The sequence below is a fragment of the Centruroides vittatus genome, unplaced genomic scaffold (genome assembly GCF_030686945.1).
Source record: "Centruroides vittatus isolate TY-2023 unplaced genomic scaffold, ASM3068694v2 contig_1168, whole genome shotgun sequence".
Taxonomy (NCBI): Eukaryota; Metazoa; Arthropoda; class Arachnida; order Scorpiones; family Buthidae; genus Centruroides; species Centruroides vittatus.
Window position 1 is genome coordinate 154,510 of NW_027120749.1, and position 16,450 is coordinate 170,959.

The following is a 16,450-nucleotide window of genomic DNA, read 5'->3' on the forward strand; positions in this document are numbered from 1 at the left end:
TTTTTCTTTCCTTCTCGCTACCGGAAGTTATATCGGAGCGGAAGTGACAGATTAGTGGCGCGAGGTGACGAGAGAAGAGGAGGCAGAAAAACATTGTTTTTTTTTTTTATTATTTGCTCCGTCCTCCTCCATGTTTCGGGTTAAATGGTGCAGTTTTTCAGTGGTCGGATCTCCCCCGTCTGTTTTTCTTTAGTGCTTAATCGTTAAACGACTATCTCCCACCTTGTTTGTTATTTGATATTGTTGTTACTTTAAATTTTCTACACGTTTATGAATTCGCTGCCCGTATACTAAATTTTTATTTACGTGGAATTAATAATAGCTTTAAATATTAAATTTTAAATTGCAAAATGTTTCTCTTCCGTATAATAAGGTCGAACTGAATTCTTTTCTAAATATCTTATTAGTTCACTTAATTTGATATCATGTGCGATTTAATTCGCCCTGTTTCGGTCGAAATAGTAAAAGATATATTTGTATAAAACTTATGAAATAAGTAGTATTTAAAAGTAAAAATGCTAAAAATAAATATAGGTCTAAGCACAATAAGAAATATTTACAAATCATTATAAAAAAAACCGAAAAAATTCCATTATTGCATTGTGTAATCAAAGATCGACTAATAGTAGAGTTTTACCAAGATTACTTGACCTAATTTTAATGGGAACCAAGTTATCGAGCATAATATAACCAGCGAAAGTACACGACTTATTTCACTTGAAAGTAGAAATAGTGTTTTGTAATCTACCAATTTTTTAATTCAATTCATTACCAACAACTTTAATAGATACTTCGGGTCGAAGTAGGTATTTCTATGTCAATAAAATCCCCAGCAAATTTATCACCCAAGAACTGGCAGTGGGAATGGCGACTTTTATTGTAAGTTATATCATTTTGTAAAGAATACAACTGGTCAAAAACTAGGTTTAGAGACCAAGTAACGGTTGTAATATGGGACCATTTCCCATCAATCCACGAAATGGACTAGTGAAGTAAATCATATATCCTTACGAGAGCGACCCCTAGTGTCACTCACCTGAACTATTGCTCCTTCTGCGAGTTTTCCATCTTTTGACGAGATCAGCCAGACTGACGGACAGGAAACAGCTCCAATTATCGACTGCAATCGGTCACGGCATGGTGGCTCCCCCTGGCGGGACGCCCCCGCGTGGTGTGTCTGGGAAACTCTCGTAAAAAAATGAGAGGGAAAAAAAGTCCACATCTGTTTCGTTTGACTAATTTTTTTTTAGAAACAAGGATTTGTGACAGGAAGTGTGGTTTTTTTTGAGCCTTCTAATTCCCCCGAGAGGATCTAAAGGTGTCGAGTTAAATAAATTTAAAGCATGAGTATACTGACTCACACAAACCGCAAATTCTTTTTCTAGCGTACGTAGTCATACTCTAAATCTTTTGATATTGGTCATATATTTTGACATATTGCGGCTTTTTATACATGGAGAATTGAAAAAGTTTGACTCTCTCCGCAGCGTAATTTCGAAAAGATGTTTTACCTTTCCTCAATTCTCGCATTTAGAACATATAATACAACTTCTGCTCTTGTTTAAATGTTCTATTCAGTTGTTAAGTGTATTTCTAAGATCGAATAAATAAATACATCGAATTATTTATGAATTGAACGAAGGTAGTGTTCATAGTAGCATAAAATGTTTAACATATCCGGGTCAGGAGTACTCCCTCTCCTATCGGCAACAAACAGGTTGCTTCAACTCCCTCCCATCTAGTTACAAAACTGAAGTCGTGACTGAAGACCCCCTATGAAACTTCGCACCTAATGAGGGTGTTAAAATTCACCCCTTTGGGAACATTACTGAAGTTCGAGAGAACGTGAGAACTTCTGTGCTTACTGACTTTAGGGTCACGGGATTTAGAAGATAGAAGCTGAATTGAGCCATCATCAACGAGATGGATATACAGAACAGGGAGCTTCTGTCCTGGCGGGGCAGGAAAATTCTCTTCTGTTTAATTTTTGCCAATTTGGTTCATTTCCTACCAGCTGCTCCTTGCATTTATTATGCTTCCTTTTATTTTTATTTTTTTATTTAATTAACTTAATAATGGAGAAAGATTTGTAAATATAATTTATTGAAATTTTTTCTGACATGTTTAATTTTCGATACAAAATATGAAATACCATAACGTCCACCTAATATTTTAATCAGTAAATCTTGTTTAAAGTTATCTGGTACTTTTAAATAGAGTTGAGATTTCTGGTAAAAAATTAGAAAATAAGAATTTTTAATGAAATCTGGTTTATACATTAAATCAGAAATATTCTGATAATTTTTCTGTATAAAAATTAATTGATAATCTCACTTTCAAATAGGAAGAAGGAGGGGAAAAAATGAGATAGGCAGAAGCAACAGCTCTTCGGAAAAGAATGACGTGAACGCAACAGTTACGTTAAGAGAAGAAGAAAAACGTTTGTTTCTTATCTGAGAGCTGGCGACACAAATCTCCAGGTAGAAATGTTGTCCAACAAAAACGCCTACAAATCCCTAAAGACAAGTTACAACCGCAGAGGAGGGGAACGATCTTTTGTCAATCTTTGGCTCTCTGCCAACTGGGACTTCGGCACTTCTACAAACGTTAGAGGACGTCTCCTTCACTCCTACTTTGTGTCAAAATCGGTAGCTTTCTCTTTCAAATTTATCTAATTTTCTAGAAATAAAATTGAAAATTGCGCCGCGTAGAATAGTTAGGCCACTATCGCATCTTATTTGCAACCGTCCTAAATAAATTGATTTCTTTTATAGAACAAGATCGAATGAGGTTTAAAATCGCTTTAGCTAAATGGATCTAAAACATCCCGTATTTTGCTTCTTTGGCGAGAAAGACGATAAAAGGCAAATGGATGCTAATATACTTTTAAAATTATTGAAAACACGAGACATTAAAAAAATTCTACTAATCAAATTTATCGAGTGAGCTTAAATCTTTGGTTAGAACCAATTGAATTAAGGTCTTTGCATATTCTAAATAACAAGTGAAGGTTTACGAATTACTTTTTCTTTAAATTTTGTCCTTAATTTGAATTTAATTATCGGTTATTATTTTAAACTTTTCCATTCTTCGCTTCTTGCGTACAAAATATGGAAAATTAAAATCATTACAGAAAAACTCAAATTTTGCATTTGAACTTCATCATAACTCTTCCAATTCTAGTAAATATCTGATAAACCTAAATAACATAGGACCTATAGTCAGCCTATATAGGATAAGTCACTGAATATGGATCATATAGGATAGGATCACTAAAGTTAAAAAGTATGTTTAGGAATAAATATTGATAATTCCAAATGCAATTTAAGAGTGAATCTGAATTCGAAGTAAAAAGGTCGGAAATTTTAATATAAGACTATAAGAACGACTTAGTAGGTGGATTAAAATACAGATAAATAGATTTATGATTATCGAGATTATTCTAAATACTCTTGTCAAAAAAGATACTGTTTGAATTATCGGGGTCGAACTTCATTTCTTCAATTCTTCCAACAAATATCACGTCTGATGAAAAAAGGTCTATCAACAAAATGTCCAACAGGAAGAATCAACCGAAAGTAGACGACACCGTCACTTCCGGTGTATTTCATAGAAATAGATGACAGATTGGTGACAGATGTCCTCCGACCGAACGGGAACCAGACGCCGACCAAAGGGGTTGATGCGTCATCCCGCTTCAAATACATCTTTCATTCCTACACCCTACTCATCCATCTAATTAGGTGGAGCGATTTCTTTTGCCCTAAGACTGTAATTCGGTCATCTAAAACAATATACGTGATTTATGAATATTTTCGAATAATCGTTAGGAATAGCGATATATAGAGCGCGAGTAACGTCACGTTATGTTACGTTGCGTAGCGATTTAAATGGATATTTTTATGTTTCTCCGGTGAAATTAATTATGTGAAAGACGTAGTTAAGAATTGTTTTGAATTTATTTGATTAGCTTCGTATAAATAGAAGCCTATTTCGGTTTCGTCTCGGTAACTGAAGTGTTTGTTTTGTACGAAAACATTTTTATTTTTCTTTTAAAATCTAATCGTTTTACTTCATCGATTTTAATACGGATCTTATCGCTTCTCGAAGATCCTAGAAACATCCGCTATTAAATATTAAATTGGTCTTTCTGCCCGAGTTAACCTGATAGAACAAAGAAGATTAATCAATGTGATTTTTTATAGCCAATCATAAATCTGAAAAACTCACATTTATCACCACAGATATTTATTTTCTTATTTATTAGGATTTGCTGCATGATTTATAGAAAGAGGTGCTCTTGCCAAACCAACCAAAACAATCGAAGGAAGTCATACAACTTATCCAGAGGTCTTTACGGGTTAATCTTCTCTGTATGTGTCAAGGCTGTAGAGGATTTTAAAAAAAATGAGTGAAAGGAGAAAAGGATTGAAACCAATCAGTTCCGGCAGAAGACGACATAAGGGGATTGTGTAAGCAAATTTGAACCAGTTATTTTGATGCTATCAATTATAGAGTTTATTCATTGCATCATCTAAGTAAAATGTTGATTGATAACAAATCCCGAATGACTTATGATCTATGGAATAATGTACGAATTTAAAATGTTTCTTAATACGACTATAGATTAATTACAATGCAATAAACTAGATTTTATCGCTGAATTTGTTATTTAATTTTAAGAAACATATTTTAGCTGAAAAGGCGTAATACGAAACATTAAAGACTTTTTCTTCGATCGCAAATGAAGCCGAATATTTGTTTATATGCGAATCTATGGTTTGATATAGACAATTTTTTGTACAATACCTTGCAATGAAACGTCTCTAAACGGTTAAAAACCTATTAAAAACTAATTTAGTAACGTTTAAGTAGCACTTTTCTTGTGTAAGATGCTGAGTTTACACCCACTATAACTTCAATACATAGACGTCCATATTTATCATTCACTAAATTCTATCAAAACGGTCCCCTCCAAAATGGCATCCAACGATCGAGGCAAACATCAAGTTTTCATCTTGATTGCCAATCCAAACCATTTCAACAATTCACATCTGGTAACGTTATGGGCAACAAATCAGCCACCACTAAACCGATCAAACGTCGCGGTGGATTTTACGCGTGCGACCGAATTTTCGTTCGCGATTTTGCTGGCCACTCTTCATTTTGAGGAAAGAAGCCAAAGATGCCGCTATCAACGCGTCTGTACGGAGTTGAGGGTGCGTTAATGTCCTCCCATTCTTCACACTCAATTTACCGCGATCTGAGGAGACCGAAAGATGGGAATGGCGGAGGAGGGGAAGAAGATCAGGCAAACAACGACGCCACTGTGACCTAAGGGGTCAAAAAGTCACATCGAATGATATCAAAGGTCGATTGTTGCTGCGGCTTTACAAAGTTATCCGATCAAATTAAAATTAGCCTCTCTCCACCACTTTAGAGACTCCATCAAGTGATTTATTGTTTTATATAAAGTGGTGATGTTTTCTGCCACGCGCTCTGACGTATCATTTCTGATATGGAATTGAGAGGAAGATAATATTCAATATTTTGAATCGCTTCAACAATATTTTGACATCTCTTCAATGAAAGGCTAGCTCGTAATAACACGTATGAAAAATGAGTTATAAAAATAAATGGCCTTTATTTTATTTTATTTTATTTTTGCGTAAATTGCTTAAACAAGAAATCTTTCTAGTGCTTCGCTTTCAAAGGGAATAATTGAAAAATGTTTAGATCAACTATCACATTTTCGAGAAGCACATTCGATCTATTTGAAAGATATAAGACAAGATTTGAAACATAATTAGCTAGGAAATAAAAAAAGAAACATCAACTGGAACTATAAGACTCTTGAATTGTATTGCAGGGATACGGCGAATGAAACTTTTACGATTGATAAGTCACAGAACGATTTTGGTCCTCCGGTTGCCTCATGTCACCTCCAACCTCCTTTCAGATGCAATCTACCGTAACTCCTTCATTTCCTGCTTCAGTCTCCTTCAAGGACAGAAAAAAAATCAAACCGAAAAATCCTTCTTCATTACTTGATCACTATTTTTTCCTCCCCTTTAAAGCGGAAGGGTGGGGTGGTGCAAATGAGCGGAACGCACCGGGTGGGTGGGATTTGCCAAATTTACATAGCATCTATCGGCGTTTTCTTTCGTTAATGCTCACGACAATATATCTGACCCTGTTACATACATTGAAGTGTTAAATAGGTGGCATACTCGTTTCGACACACGAGAAATGCTAAACGGTTTATTTCGGAATGGTTGTTTTGTTTTACACTCTCGATCAATAAATCGATCAATAAAAATGTTAAGAGGAAAATACCAAAACATTATAAATATTAGAAACCGTTGTAATTAATTTAAACTCAGACGATGTCAATTTAAATAGGCGCATGATTCATGTCATGGAGCGCGCGCACATTTGATTTGTAGTACGCATCTCGTGCATATCAATATGTCAATTTCATCGCGTGTCTTTTATCAATGTAGTTCGTGCAATAAACGCCGACTTCGATGCACGTGATCTGAATGAACTTTCTTTTTTTCCAAGCAATAACACGTGCAATTGTTTTTTTTTTTTTTCTTTATAAGCAATGAGTAGGACAACGATTCATTCTTTATCATTAATATTTCGAACCGTTTGCAATAGCTATCTGATGAACGTGCACGAAACTCTTATTTATAAATTTTTGGAAACCCAAATGTTTTTTTTTTTTTTGTGTATGTAGAAGTAATTGAAAAATAAAATTATTGGCGTGGAATAAGAAGTTGAAATTTTTAACTAACTAATTAGCGTTTATAAATTTATTCTTGGAATACTCTGTTAAATTGTTGAATTTTTTCTCCGGTGGAGTGCATTTACAATTGTTTCTTTTCTTTTGGAATCAAAGCGCGCACCTGCAATTGTTCGTAGGTTATAGGCACGTGCTTTTTTTCCTTTTTTGGTAAGCAATATGTTACTCTTTCTGACTTCTAAACAGCATAATTGGTAGCAGATCCCTTCGCTCCCTTTCCTCCCCCGCAAGCACACAAAATGCTAAGCGCCATTATGCCTAGTTCCTGACGTCGATTATCGGCTGCGTAGAAGAAGAACGCTTCATCGATCGTAGCGGAACGTCGACGGGAGACAGAAGGGGACAACAGGTCACCGAACGCTTGTTTTCGCCCCGCTCTCCCTCAAACGCTGTTTAGAGAGGGATTCAGTGTAGCGGCAAAACTCGACCCACCTGTTGCTCTCACACGCTCATATAAGTCACCGGAAGTCCGGTTGGGTTTTTCTTTGATGATTCCCGTCGCAGGTGGCAGACGACAACATTTCTTAGCGGTGCCGTCAATCCGTCTATACATTGATAGCCAAGACTGATCTTTTGATCAATTCTTCGACACGCTCTTCTAATTTTTTAGCCTGGTGTATAATTCGGAAGGTGGCAAGAAAGATTAAAACTACCTTAAACAAATACCCATACAATAATTTAACTATTTTCATTTGTTTACTTTCTATTAAACGGAATAACAAAGAAAATTTACTGGAATTTAAAGTCGTAAAATTTAATATACTTTACGCTTACACTTTAAGCACTGTGCTGTACGTAAATGAAAATTTTAAGTATCTAAAATTAACTTTTAAAAAATAATTTTAAATGTAAAAGCAATTTGAAAAGATGCTGAATAACTTCATCCATCATAAATCTCCTATCCGAAGAAAGTAACCCTGTCCTTACTCTCAGCCGGATCTAACTCGACTGATTAGCCTTATTGGTGGCTATTCCTTCTCGTAATATGCCCTAATTATATGGAAGAACTTGGCCTGGAGCTTTATATGAGAGAACAGGCGCAAAGCAATTGTCGTAATTGAGACCAGAACAAGCAGAAAAGTGCAGTTGCGTTTTTCAAAACCGGATCGCGTATATTTAATATTAATTGATTCTGGTACAGTACATTATACATTATCCTATATTCTGATTATTCAAATTCCTCTTAAAAATAATTTAAATGTAAGAATTTAACAGCAAATACTCGAATTACTAAGAATAATCACCATTCGATTCCATAAATTACAAAAGTTTGCCATAAATTCTACTCGTGTCCAATCCAACATTCGTAATTGACTCTATCTTCGAATACATAAAGTTGACATAAAATAAATAAATTCTGTTTGAATAAAGCGCTGGAAGATATATTAGTCTACATTTAATTTATTCTATAATCAAAATTTTATAATGAATTAAAAGAGCAACGCCAAAGAATACCAGTTCTATTGAATCTCCTTTCTTATTCAGATTTAAACATTTTCTTTGAGTTTACTTAACTGATATCAAAGGTTGTACACGAATAACCAGCCGTAATTTCAACAGAGCTTATCAATCTACCTGTGTCGCCTGGAGATATGCAGGCATTTAAGCCTAGGTGCATAACTCTAATATAATAGGCTATTTAACATTCACTTGACGCTTCTCTTATTTTGCCTAAAAGTTAAATGAAGGTATTGTCCATATTTCTGCAAAAAAAGAAGGAAAAAAGGATATGGGATTGTTACTTATTGGAATATTAAAATTTCTACGCATACCGAAATGCGTTTATGATACGACATTTGATTTTATTGTTTCTAAATAAATGTATATGATAAAATATTTTAAATGTTTCTAGTATTTGTTAAATAGATTAGAATAGGAAAACGGATTGAAAAACAGCAGCTTTGAAAGGTAAATAAAGCGGTTTGTTGACTAAGAATGATTTAAATAGCAAAACAAGATGTGTACTAACTGATTTTTTAGGCCTGGAGCGGAAAAAAATACATCGATCGTTAAATTTTGTAGCTATAGAGGTTTGTGGTTTTTACATATTTTTCGAGAAATGTGATTAGTTTCGATCCTAATTAAAATTTCCATTAAAAAGAAAATTTAATAATGACTTTTTAAATGATATAAAGGCAATACCTAGGCCCCACCCGGACATATTTGGAAATAAAAAGATTCACGTGATAGCAATAATTATCATGTTCACATGGGAAACTTTAGCTCCAATGGTTTAATAACAGTGATTAAAGGAGCGCCAGTTGTGTTTCAGAACTGTTGACGCATCGACGCTTTATGCAAACTGAAATTACGGTGATTTAATTGCACAAATTTCTTGAAATGGGGCCTATTTGACGTGATAAAACACTATAAAATTCATTAAACATTTTACTGAGTGAGTTCGGTTCGCTAGAATGGCGCCAGGTGCCACTTGTACAGAACCTTGTTAATTTGATAAATCGGATTGGCACAGCATTTTCAAAATTAAATTAGATACATTTATAGATTCTATTTTTCAAAAGAAACAATAACGAATGTAATTCACCCTTTATTTAATTTTTTTCCTAACATTTTCCCCCTTCAATTTTTCTTTCTAGCCATCTAAATAAAAAAAGAAAAAAAGTATTTAAGAGTGAATGTCTTTAAGTAATTTTTTTCTTAGCATAAATTAAAATGCACTATAAATTTGGTAGTATTACATATCTTCGAAATTATACCCCCATTCTCTTTTGATATAAGCCCCACTAAATTAGGCTCTATAAACCTATTTTATCCGAGGATGGTTATTAAAAATGAAAATAAGCATCACATAGAGCAATCTTGTTATCTTTTTTGATTAAATTCGCTAAATACCACAATTTGGATATGACGATTGGATTTTTTTTTATTTAAAAAAAATGGTCATAAACAACTCTTTCTATTTAATAGAAAAAAAGGAGAAAAAAATGAAGTTGTTCCGCGCTCCCCTCTCAAAGTTTCATTGATGTCATTTATTTCTGTAATTTTTGCAATTTTTTTCCTCCCTAAAATACTCCGACTGCTCCTGCTTAATAATAATTTCGTTCATTTAGTTGAAATCTGAGTTTTTATCTCCGAGGACTATTTTCTTCAATTAATGCCTCATAGTTTAAAGAAGAATAGAGTGTAAAGTAGCTTTATGAACTGTTTAATGGAAAACGAAGGATTTACATAAAACAAACAGGAATTTCTTAGCTCAAGGCGTTAAAGTTGTCCTTCCTCTTAAAGAATATCATGAGTGACTTAACTGAGTGACCTTCACACGAACAGGAATCAGAGGTGGTGACATGCAAATGGATGAAACCATTACAATAAGTCAGTCGGATGATTGCTTCTAACATGAAAATTGAGATTCTGGGAATTCAGAGAAGTAGCCATTATACGGTACATTAACACTTCGAAATTCTACCATTCTAATATTCGAATTTATATGTAATAACAAATGAAGGACTTCTAAAATTAAATTTCTCATAATAACAACAACAATAATAATTAAAGACTTTTACTTGAAAATTATGTCGAATTTACAGGTTTAGTGGGAAAAAAGGAAATTTATAATACGTTATTAGTTTTAGAAGTATTAATTTATTAAGAATTCTATGGAGAAGATGTGTGAAAAATGTATCGCTATGCAAGTTTTTCCAAATTTTAGGTGTCGTATGATATTAGTGACATGTAAATTGAGATAAGAACCCCAAAAGGAAACTTATCTGTAAGAGTCGAAATCTTAAGTCATATATGATTAATGGGTCTATCATAATAATTACCGAATTATAAGGTTCGAATAAAGTTTAGCGATAACCTATTTAGGATTCAAGATTTATTTAAAATAATAAATTTAAAATTGACATTAGAAAAACAAAATTGAAAGGAATCGGACTCAATAGCACCGATAAAATTTCGAGTTAAATCAAGCTTTGTGGAAAAACATTGGCAGCATTCTCTTCCCACAAAGTACAATCCTAGAGAGAGGGTCAAACAAAGTCTTCGAACGCAGTTTTATAATGAGAGTCCGTCACGATTTGCGTCTGTTTGCAGATAGCATCGCTCTCCTCCACCCCCCGCGTGGGTGGGCGCTTAGATGCTATCTGGCCGAAAATGTTTCCCTCAGCGACTCTTTCCGGGTAGGTCAGAGGAGGTCAGGGCGAGACATCGTCGGAATCTTGAAATCATCCTAACAGAAGATGATGAATCGTGAAATGGAAGTTAAACAGATGGGTTAAAATCGACCAAACGAGCACAGGTTAAAGCGATATCGCTGCTGGAGAGTTCACTACCGCACTTCTACCTTGCATATCTTTATGATGTACATTATTCTAATACTAGGTTTACCTATATCCTGCTTTATCTTCCTGCATATCAACTGTAATACGTCTAAATTGTCAGCACGGAAATAAAACAAAATGCAAAATTATTCTTAATTTAAAGGATACTCATTTTCTTCTAATTTGGGATTAAATTGAGAAGTGCGCTAATTAAGTACACTTTCGATAATCTAAGTTATCATGAAACGAAAAATAATGACTTTAAAACACGAAAGCTCGTATTACACGTACACAAATAACAATTGATGCTTTCCTAAGATCGGGGTAATACTATACATCTCGACAAGTTTGAGATCTGCAAGGCTGCATGAATCAACTGAATTTGATATTAATCATCATCGCTCACAACGAAATACCCATGAAGAGATGATGAATAGAAATCTTTAATCTCGTGTCTCGGTAACTATGAACTTAATTAGGCTGTTTGACTTAAATAGGTTTTAAATCAATCGACTCTTATAATATAAATATCTTATTATAATCTTCGTATTCTAATCATTTAAACGTACAGTTAAACAAGTGGCCGAATCATACAGTTAAAAAAATACAAATAAATATTTTCTACAATTAATCTAAGAAGATTAATTAAAATATAGGACAAAAAGCAAATAATTATAATATTTTCTACAACTTTATACACATAAATGTAGTTTTAACTTTGACTAATGCGCATTGATAAATTATTGTTGATCAGTAGAGAATGCCTTACGCTAATCCCGAGTTATGTACTCATTAAATAGCTTAATTAGTGGGCCTATCCTCATTAACTTTTCTGAAACCCCTTTCCTCGGGCCCTCTGATCGATCGCCTTGATTAAGAAACTGTGTTATTGCCCGTGAAAAATCGCGAGCAATTCCAAATCACACGTATGAGGTCTTAACTCTGTGGAAAACAATATCGTCCAAATTTAACCAAAATATATGGAATTACTCGACTTTTAAGTATGGCTCGTGATTACTAGTATCAATTACAGCTTTCCATTTCACGCGAATTACACGCTAAGCTAATTACCCCCCTCAGGCATCTGCTCGACGCTTAGATTCTACATATTAAGTATCACTAATCTCTACTTTTAGTCCGATTACTAATTTAAAAAAAAAAGACCCCATCTTTCGATTTTTAAATCCTAAATAGACTTACTTATTAGATCGTTTCCAGCTATGAGCATAATATTTATAATTCAAGTATAAAAGCGAAACCTGTACACCTCTATTCATAATTATAAGTAGATGCTCATCCCAAGAGATTAGATTTTGTGCCCGGTCTGACATGATTCTGATCAAAGAGTGCGAATAACCTATAGGTTAATATCAAAATGACATAAGCATGCATAACTAGGGCTTATCGCTAAGGTATGCAGCTTATCGTTCGTTCTTTGTTTTCGGCATGTAAGTTTTGAATTGCTGCATTTACTTGTAGACAAAATAATGTTCGGTTCGGGTAAATGCACGATTTATGTTATGTTACATGCGAGACTTTTTTTCTTGCTTGGCTGAAAATTTTATAATTTTTGAGATAGCAACTTGGCAATTTTTTAATTCTTAGAAAAGAATGAAGATTTAACGTTAAGTAAATCAATAAATATCTAATTGGAAAATATTAAAGTTTAAAATTAAAATTCAATTTTTAATGAAATAAACAATGCTCTTAAAAACTACGTTTATTCGACAAATCGAATATAATATGGGATAATTCGGACCAAATTTTTCCATTAATGCTCAAGTCCACACCCGAAGTTCTCAATACTCTCTTGCTCTTGGTTAACCCTAAATAATATTTTACCTCACAAGTCACGAGGCACATCACACGTGACCATCAAAACACCGAACCAGGTGCAAATCCCAATCACGCCGAAGGAGTAGATAATGAGATCTATGAACTGTTCAACCACACCTTCCACCGTCGGGGTCAGAGGTCAAATCCGAACGTCCACCCCGTCCGGTTGGTAAAAACTGTGGAACAAGACGGATTGAGTGATCTATGACCTCGAGCCAACGGGCCGCTCCCCCGTAGCCAGTCGCTTGGTCCTAAATAGTCTATTTACTCCACCGGATATTATATACATATAAAGGATGCCTCACGTATAGATGGGGCGGGAATTAGCCCCTCCCCCCTCTAGGGAGTCATTTGTCAAACCCCACCCGAATATGAAGTCGGACTCTGCCGCCTACGCTGTTTCTACTCATCTGGGAGAAGGTATGCTCCGTCTGAATACTGGACGCGTACACGAAATTATCCAATTTACACCTCGTCGACTCATCAAATTTTATACACGTGTTTGCGAGACGGGCATTAACTGACCCATTTTCCTACAAAGACGAGAAAATGGTTTTTCATTTTAAGGAAAAAAAATAATAATAATTTCGCCACGGAATTTCTTTTTCTCTCGAATTTAAAAGAGTCGATAGGTGATCCCCGGGTGATGTCATATTTGGAAATTTCTGGAAAAGAAATCGGTAGACCGTCGCCATCAACATACTTTTGGGACGACGTAATCCGAAAATGGGCCAATAAGGAAAGAGAAGTACAACTCCGTGATGCGAAGGCGCTGTCGGTTGAGACAGATGGCGTCACGATCATAAATGGACAGGATCCACCCGGAGACTAATCGCAGAAAGAGATCACGAGGTCAAAATCTTTATACGTTTACTCGGTTATATCGAGGCAAGTGGCCAGACACCATCCGACGCAAGGCAAAAAAAGGGCGCTAGCATCGTAGCTAAGTTTTAATCAGGGAGAAGACACGATGATAATGATGACAGCTCGGAGTGGGGAAAAAGTAGATCCTCCCCTAGAATTCCTGTTATTGCAAAGAATCCCCGCTATTTAGTAGCAGAAGGAAATTAATTATGCAAGCGGAGGTAGAAATTAATAAAAAGAAAACGAAACATTGGCCGTATAAGACGGATCCGTGCTTTTTCCTATTCTGCATCAGGAGAGCTCGACTTGTCCGACCGATATTTATTTAACTGTTGTCGAAAGACCGTCCATTCGCAGTTAAGGCATTCGATCCTCCAACACTTAATCATTAACACGCGCTCGAACGGAAATAAAAGTGTCAATTAGTAAAGTAAACATATCGATTTCCTACTACGAAAAAACATACATCCGCCGTTCATTTCGTTCCGAACAAATACAAAATCTGTAAAATTTTCACTCGAAATAAATAATAAATCGCCTTTAAATATTTAATATATCACAATGATTTATTTCAATGTTCAAAATGGGGTATATCGGGTTGACGGCCGAGTGTTTTTACGTCATTCGAGCCGAAATCTCTTCGATAATTAACAGTCGAAGCCATAGAAAGGGAGTTTTTTCCGTCAACTTTGGGTAAATAAAGGAGAAAGTTGACTTCGACGCATTGGAATCACAAACATGTTGGGTTCACGCTGAGCGCGTGAGAGAACAAGGCTCTCACGCACACTCACGATCCACTCGGAAACTTGGACCGTTCCGTCAGTCCCCACACGCAATCGTTTGATTAAATTCGACACTTTAATCGTTGGTAAACTCGGGTTTAGGTAGCCGCAGCGTCACCTGGTTAGTTACGGTTACTCCCCGGTCGATCGTCGACTTTCAGTTAATGTGGGCCAGCAAGCGCGTGCATTGCTGGCCGGGAAAAGCGCCACCTGTCGCTTCTTCGCTGTGACACCGGCAAACGTTTAAAGGTCTTTTGACGAGTAAATCCCGTAAACTTGGTCTCTTCGACGAGAACCAAACTTCCAGCAATTGATAGCCCCGAGTTATTCCTCATCCGGACCCCCTTTAACTACTAAATAAATTCAATCTCAACTTCGGATGCTGTTCATCGTGCTTTTTTTTCAATCTAAAAATACATTTTGGAAGGGCGGAAAAATCACTTAAAAATTTCAAGGATTTCAGAATCCAATAATAAAAAGTGCTTAATTTATCCGTATAGAAATCACATAGAAAACTTAACCCCAGACATTTAGTTTGTTAAACAGTATAATTTGAATTATAAATTCCTTTACATCTAACTTATATGTGTATATATTTCGGGAATAAACTCATTCTCTACGTCATTTGTGATCTAAATACAAACGTTTTCATTTGAAAGTGAATGTCGACACGTGCCGACACGTGGATAATCATCTACCTGAAAACCTATTTCTATAATAGGGACGCTACCGCCTTTAACAGAGTTTTAAAGATGATTTCTGGATCTGTTTTGCATACTTGAAAATGCCTTAAATAAAAAATTTACAATAAGAAACAGCTCGTGACACCTCACAAGTAGAAATTTCGAGTGTACAATTACAATTAAACAGGTACAAAATTTGTTTTTCTTATGTTTAAATCGGAAACTTTAAGAAATAATGATTATAATTATTAAATAAAAATAATAACTATTTAATAATTATTTTGTATATGATCGAAGCTATCTATATATATATTAATGGAGAATAAAATAGAATAGCGGCCGTAGATGGTGAGTACTTTTTGCCATTTAATTACAACGCAGAGAGGGGAGCTATTAATTTTATTTTCGTCCAAAATTTTGAGCGGAACCTCCATGCTTACATTTTATTTAAAATTAACTTTATTAAGATTAAATGAAAGGATGCCGAAACGTGTATTTTAGGTATTGTGCCCCGATAAACCATAGCCTTGGGCTAAATTTGGGGAGAAGCGACGCCCGATCTGAAAAGGGAAAAACTGGTGTGACGAGGCTTCAATGAAGCCGCATCCACGTTTCCGCTTTTCTAATTAACTGCGCATGCTCGTCTGGATGTTTCTGCTTTTCTCCGTTAGGGTCGCTGTTTTCTGGCTAATGAGTTCTTTCGTGATTCCCGTCACAACGTTGACCTGTCGGTTGTGACATGGAATGAAAAATGAATGGTGGGAGGTAGAAGGATGCTGTTGATCATTTATAATTTGTCTCAACTGCTTCGATTGCGGCCGAAGAATTGGAAGAGAGGGAGGATTTCCCTTAAGGGCTGGAAAATGGGGAATTGTTATGCCGGGATCATTGCTTCAGTTTATTAATTGTTTTGAATCCCTCATTTGCATATCTGTGTAGAGGGCTATACCAGATTTCATTCTGATAATCGTGTAGTGGTCGATCACCTCCACGTCAGTTTTACTATTAAATTTTCTCTGTCCACTACGGTATTTTAATCCTCCATTCAAAATAGATCAGTTAGATTCTAATATCCGTTAATGTTATACAGAAAAAATTTCAAATCAATTAGATCAGTTCCGATTACAATAGGAGTAAGGCGGAATATTGAAGACACGAATTTATAAATAGCTTTTTGAAGCGGGTTAATTTTAT

The 16,450-nt window shown here is 35.2% G+C and overlaps 1 protein-coding gene and 1 long non-coding RNA gene across 2 annotated transcripts in view; one reads left to right on the forward strand and one right to left on the reverse strand.

The window, feature by feature from the left end:
- The window catches only part of LOC136981491 (uncharacterized), a 51,522-nt gene extending 46,966 nt beyond the window's left edge, over positions 1–4,556 (forward strand). Inside the window, exons 2-3 of the long non-coding RNA XR_010881723.1 lie at positions 2,345–2,648; positions 4,268–4,556. This is a non-coding gene — a long non-coding RNA (uncharacterized lncRNA). The remainder of the gene's footprint in view (positions 1–2,344; positions 2,649–4,267) is intronic.
- The window catches only part of LOC136981479 (homeobox protein cut-like 1), a 78,246-nt gene that overhangs the window by 39,765 nt on the left and 22,031 nt on the right, over positions 1–16,450 (reverse strand).